We start from the raw sequence: 7,198 nt of genomic DNA on the forward strand, positions 1-7,198 counted from the left end.
GTTTATAACTCTCCGGCTTCAGCCGTTCGGTGCGAGAGCGTTATGGAGAGTTAACGAAGTCCCCGAAGCTAGTGTGAGTCAAAGTCATCTTGCCGGAGCAAGCCAAGTCTCCTCCCTGAAGCAAGTGCCAGCAAGCCGCCTTCCCTCGCCAGAGTGGGTCCGGCAAAGTTAAACTGCCAGGGTGAGTCAAGAGCTCCCTGCTGCTTGGAGCAAACTTGTGTCCAGTTAAAGAACTGTCTATTGTGTGGTCTCCGTCTCCTTGTCCAGTGTTGAAAAGGGGTCCCGGCCCTGTGCCCTAGAAGGGTCCTGACCCTGTGTCAAAAGGAGTCCCGACTCTGTCCTATGTCCAAGGAGGAGCCTTGGCTCAGTGTTTCTTGTCCTCGCCTCCACAGGGTAGGCCTGGCTGTTTGCTGCTACCCTGAGTTGGGAACAGTCTCTTCGTGTCCAAGTCCAAGTCTAGGTTTCGTGGTTCAAGTATACAGTCCATGTCTGGGTCCCGAGTTCCAGGTTCCAGTTCCAAGTCCGAGTCAAAGCTTTGTGTTCTTGTCCTGTACAGGAGTTCCTTGTCCAGTCCTGTTGCCTTGCCACGTCTTGTCCTTGCCTAGATCTGGAGTCCGAGCCCGAATCAAGAACCAGGTTCCGGGGCCCTGTCCAGTCTCCGGCTTGGAGTCCTTGTCCAGGTTCCACGTTCCTAGTTCCTCGTCCAGGTCCCGCTTTCCTAGTCTAGTCCTAGCTCAGGCCCTGTATCCTAGTCTCGTCCAGGGCCTGTGACTTGTCCAGTGTCGTTTCTTCCCCTCTTCCTTTGCTTTTTTGACACTCCAAGTCCTGTTCCTAGTCCATATGCTTATTCTTGCTTCTGCTTTGCTCTCTCCTTGATTTCTCTCTGTTCTATCCTTGTTTCATGGCTTTCCTTGTAATTGTTAATAAACTCTATTTAGTTAACCCTACAAAGCGAGTTTGTATCCTGCATTTGGGTCCACCATTGCTCCGCACTTGTGACACTTTTCCCTTTCTCTGCCTATGTTGTCAGTACCGATATGCACCGCAATTTCTGGCTGCCACCCTCCCATTTCAGGACATTGTGGACATGTTCAGAAACATCACGAATCCTGGCATGTGGGAGGCAAGCTACCACCCGTGTTTCCTTTTCATGTCCATAGAATCACTAATCTGTCCCCCTGACTGTAGAGTCCTTACTGCTGCCATCCCCTTCCTTCCCTTACCCTTCCGAGTCACAGGGCCTGACTCAGAGCCAGAGGCACGGCCACTGTTGCTTCCCCCAAGGTAGCCATCCCTCTTAACAATAAGGACTCCATCTTGAGTACTGTTGGGTGTTCTTCACTATCTGACAGTCACCCATTTATGTCTCCTGTAGCCTCGGGGTGATTACCTCCCTGTAGCTCCTGTCTATCACCTTCTCACTTTCTGTAATAAACCAAAGGTCATCAAGCTGCAGCTCCAGTTCCCTAACACGGTCTTGAAGGAGCTGCATCTCGATACACCTGGGGCAGATATGGCCATCGAGGGGGTCTGGAAGTCTCCTGGAAATCCCATATCTGACACTCAAGACAGAACACTAGCCTTGCAGACATATCCCATATTCTTTCAAGAGTTACATGAGAAAAAGTAATAAGAAATTAACTTACCTATTTATCTTGCCTCCACGTTTTCTCAGGAAGTCTGCTGAGCCAAAGCCTTACCACTCTGACTCAGACCACTCTGACTATGACCGCTCCACTAGACAGCCCCTCTTTTTTATGGAAACTGGGTTTTTCAGGCACTGCTCTGGACCTGCACGGGAACACTTGTGCTGCGTCAGCACCACTGTCCAAACCAAGGAAGTGAATAAACAGTCAATTTTTTGGGCCGAGACTATTCATCCTGTAACATTGACTGTTTATTCATTTCCACAGTTGCTGCCTGACCTGCTGAATTCCTCCAGCATTTTGTGTATGCTGCTTTCGATTTCCAGTATCCGTAGAATCTCTCATGTTTATGATTTTCATGGCCTCACTTGCTTTGGATCCTGTATCCAGAGAGACGTGTCTGTCACGTGACAGCACTGCCCTCACCTGGTCGGAGGTCACAGCACCTGCCTGTCACGTGACAGCACTGCCCTCACCTGGTCGGAGGTCACAGCACCTGCCAGTCAACATATCGTCACTCCCAACTAATCAATGCACACTTAACCATTGGCACCTTAATCGGATTAACCCATCTAGCACTGAGCCATTGGCCCCCTGGTGGATCACCCGGGCTGGACCCTCCATTCCCCTGACCTACAAGTGCTTAGCTCACTCTCTTTTTCCATCCTCGAGGGACCACCCTGCTTCACTCCAGGCTGAAGACTGCAGAACAGCGCTGGAGACATGTGGTAAGGTGTGCATTGAATAGGGTTTTGGGAGCGTTTATTGTTGTCCTTTTTGCAAAGAGCCATGCTTACCCGTAGTCAAGGGTGGCAGGTAGTATAGCTACTTTTCCCTCGCTTGTATGGGTACCTATACTCCACCCCCACACCGTTTTCCCGTGTATTGTACTGCAGACCCGACTTTTCCCATGCTCGTCTATTCTAAGCGCATTTGTGCAAATATTGTAGCCACTTGTGTTGTCCCCAAGCTTTTTCTCCCCTTGTAAATAAACTACTTATTATTAACACTGTGTGTCCAGAGCTCTTGCCTTTGAGACCCAAAGAATCTTCCTCATTTCCATCACAACAGATCCACAATATTAAAGGAATTGTAATACTCTGTTTGAAACCTGAGGATTTAAAGCAGGGGTTCCCAACTTATTTATGCCATGGAGTCTTACCATTAACTGAGGAGTCTGTGGACCCCCAGTTGGGAACCCTGATTTAAGACATTGGCTCTTTATGTGTCCACCAGTAAACCTGAATCGGAAACAGAATGAGAATCAGGCTTATCATCATTGGCATATGTCATGAAATTTGTTGTTTTGTGGCAGCAGCACAGTGCAAGACATAAAAATAGCTACGAGTTACAATAAAAAATTGAATATTGCAAAAGAGGAATAGTGAGGTAATGATCATGGGTTCATGAGTTGTTCAGAAACCTCATGGCACAGGGGAAGAAGCTGTTTACTATAAGGCTTAAGACATAGGAACAGAATTAGGCCATTCAGCCCATCATGTCTGCACTGCCATTTCATCATGGCAGATTTATTATCGCTCACAGCCTCATTCTCCTGTCTTCTGCTTGCAACCTTTGACACCCTGACTAATCAAGAACCTATCAAGCTCCCCTTTAAATATATCCAATGATATCCAGTGGTCTGTGGTAATGAATTCCACAGATTCACCTCTCTCTGGGTAAAGAAATTCCTCCTCATCTCTGTTCTAAAGGGATGGCCTTGTATTCTGACACTGTGCCCTCTGGTCCTAAGCCCCCCCACTATAGGAATCATCTTCTACACGCCTGCTCTATCTAGGCCTTCCAATATTTAGTAGATTACAATGAGAACCCCCATCATCTTTCTAAACTCCAGAGAGTACAGGACAGAGCCATGAAATGCTCCTCATGCATTAACCCTTTCACTGCTGGGATCATTCTCGCAAACTTCCACTGGGCCTTCTTTGATGCCATCACTTGCTTTTTTAGATAAGGGACCCAAAACTGTTGAGAATACCCTGGGTGCAGTCTGCCAATGCCTTATAAGGACTGGGCACATGTTTACTTCGCTGAGGGGAAGTGTAATGGGAGGGAGCAGCTTAGGCAGAAGGTATCCAAGAGGCCATCTGTGGATTTTACCCTAAGGTGACGGGGTGGCCCTGGGAAGGCAGAAATGCAAATCTTGGCAAGACATACCGGCCTGGTGAATAACCCTTGACGCAATGATATGGGCAGAAAATGATGTAGCCATGTGTAAGTTTGCAAGTCCTCAGTAACAAGTAATTCTGAGGAACATCTGCAATTCGATTAGCTGATACCAGTAAACAAAGAACAGATCAGCTCCATTAGTCACACGTACAGTGAAGTGCGTTGTTTGTGTCAACAACCAGCACTGTCCGAGGGTGTTCTGGGGGCAGCCCACAAGTATCGCCATGCTTCCACACCTTACTAACACGGGCCGTGGATGGAGACCAGATCGCCTGAGGAAGCTGACGGGGTAATGGGGAGAAGGTCCAACCTGCTGACGGAAAGCAGCGGGAATTGAACCCTGATCGCTGATTGCTGGTGTTGCAATAGTGTTTACACTAACTGCTCCGTCACTGTGCTGCCCTTTCAAAGTTCAATGTTCTTGCAGGCATTCGCAGTAGAACAAACCAATGCAGTAGAATCAATGGGAAACCACACACAAACAAAAAAACTGGCAAACAATTAACCTGCAAAAGAAGACAGACTGTGCAAAAAATATGTAAATAGGTAGGTAGATAGATAGACAAATAAATAAAGAGAACATGAGTTCTCACATCCTACAAACCAACAAAATATGGTGGATACAGCTCAGTCCATCACAGGCAAAGCCCTCCCCAACATTGAGCACCTCTATAAATAGAGCTGTCGGAGGTAAGCAGCATCAATCATTGAGGGCCCCCACCATGCTCTCTTTTCGCTGTTGCCGTCAGGAAGGAGAAGGAGATGTTTTAGGTCCCACGCCAACAAGTTTAGGGACAGTTATTACCCCTCAAGTACCAGGCTCCGGAACCAGTGTAGATAACTTCACTCACCTCCGCTCTGAATTGATTCCACATCATAAGGACTCTACAATTCATGTGGATTGGTAGGATCAGGTGTGCAACACTGCAGAATCCACTGGAAGTGGAAGGTGAGAAGCTCAACGTGGGATGTTTTAATGAGCCTATTTCAAGCGGTGCTGCTTAAGTGGAAGAGATTGTATGATCGTGCTAAAGGACGTGAGGTTGATGGGATTCCTGCTGTTTGTGGGTCTGCTAACGGGTTTGAACCAGGCTCAGAATGACCTGGATGCCATTCAGAGGGATCTTCTGCAGCTCTGCAAAGGTGATTAAAATGGCCTGGAGATTCCAGGCCCAGATGTACCAAATTCAGCTCAGTGCACCAGAGGCAAGGTCCCGCGAACGAGGCCAAGAACTAGATGAGTTGTTGTCTCTGGAGACCATCTGGAGAGGGAAAGCCAGAGATGATGATTTCCTCACTATTGAAGAGCCAGCAGAGAATGGGAGAGGTCCATGGGCAGTTGTGATTGGGGACAGTTTGCATGAATGTAGGACCAAGACAACATTGAATTAGAATCTGGTGTTATTGAGTTTGTGGTTCTTGGGAATACTTTGGAATCCTTTCAATTTGCAGGAACTCTATCTTCCACATTCTCTTCCGAATCAGCAGGGCCTGGATCTTGCTTCATCCACTGCCTTCCACTCAGTGGAGCCCTTCTCTCTACTTTCCTATCTAGCTCACCAGTCCCGAATCAAAGTTTTCTCTTCAACTTGCTGAGGCCTCAGTTCCATGCTCTCCTTAAAATGACTACAGCCCTATTTCCCTCTCTCCCTTCTCACTCTCACCATCGGGCAAGAGTCACAGAAACCTTGGATGCCCCCCCACCAGATTTAGAAATCATTATTATCCATCAACCACCAGGCTCACGAATGAGAGGATCTCATTGAAACATCGAATGTTGAAAGGCCTCGATAGTGTGGATGTGGAGAGGATGTTTCCTATGGTGGGGAAGTCTAGGACTGGAGGGGAGGGCAGTCTCAGAGTAGAGGAACATCCATTTATAATGGAGATGAGGAGGAATTTCTTTAGCTCGAGAATGGTGAATCTGTGGAATTTGCCACAGGCAGGTGTGGAGGCCAAGTCATGGGGTATATTTAAGGTAGAGGTTGATAGATTTTTGATTAGTCAGGGCATGAAAGGATACGGGGTGAAGGCAGAAGACTGGGACTGAGAGGAAAATGGGATCAGCCATGATGAAATGGCAGAGTAGACTCGATGGGCCAAATGGCCTCATTCTGCTCAAGCATCCAATCCCTCCACCAACAACAAAGAGCTGCAGCAGTGTGTCCTATCTACAAGATGCACTGCATCAACACACCCACATCCCAAAAATAAAGAAATAAAAACTACCCCACAACCAACAGGCTGTGGATAACTTTACTTACCACAAGTCTGAACTGATTGCACAACCTACAAACTCCCTTTCAAGGACTCATGTTTTCAGTTTTACTTTGATTTTGCATGTTGACTTCTTTTCCACATTTTGGCCTGTTTTTGGTAAAATTCTGATTTTTTTTTTAGCTGTGAATTCCAGCAAGAAAATAAATCTCTAGGTGGTGTATGGCAATATGTATGTACTTTGAAGCTTTCAACAGAGGTCCTGATGCTCTTCCTCGCTGGGGAATCTTCACTGTACCGCCCACTATAGCAAGCGAATCATTGCTTAGGAATGGAGTCAAAAACTTTACACAATAAACCATTTATACAGTCAGAACCAGTACGAATATCTGGATCTCGTGCACGCCAACATTCGTGCAACATTGCATTCTGAGGCATTTGGCAATTGTGCTCTGCACACCCTGTGGGGCCCACTGATCCGGGATTTGAACCAGCTCAGGGTCTCGGAGTTCAGAGTTCGATTCCTGTGAGGAGTCTGTACTGTGTGACTATGTGGGTTTTCTCCAGGTGCTGTGGTTTCCACAACATCACTAATCTTTGCAAACTTACTAACCCACCCTTCCACTTCCTCGTTCAAGTGTCTACATTTGTCAACCTATGGTCCAATAGTATACTCTCCACTCTGTGGCCACTATATTAGGTACACCTGCTCATTAATGCAAATATCTAATCAGCCAATCATGCGGCGGCAACTCAATGCATAAAAACAAGCAGACACGGTCAGACCAAACATGGGGAAGAAATGTAATCTAAGTGACTTTGACTGTGGAATGATTGTTGGTGCCAGATGGGGTGGTTTGAGTGTCTAAGAAACTGCTGATTTCGAGGGATTTCTATGCACGTCTGTCTCTGGAGTTTACGAAGAAGAGAGACAAATAAAAAATTTCAGTGAGCGGCAGTTCTGTGAGTTGTTAATGAGGGATATCAGAGTAGAATGGCCAGACTGTTCAAGCCAACAGGGAAGTGACAGTAACTCAAATAACCACATGCTACAGCAGTGGTGTGCGAAAGAGCACGGACCTTGAAGTAGATGGGTTACAGCAGCAGAAGACCACAAATATACACTCAGGTGGCCATTTTATTAGGTA

The sequence above is a fragment of the Hypanus sabinus genome, chromosome 8 (genome assembly GCF_030144855.1).
Source record: "Hypanus sabinus isolate sHypSab1 chromosome 8, sHypSab1.hap1, whole genome shotgun sequence".
Lineage (NCBI taxonomy): Eukaryota > Metazoa > Chordata > Chondrichthyes > Myliobatiformes > Dasyatidae > Hypanus > Hypanus sabinus.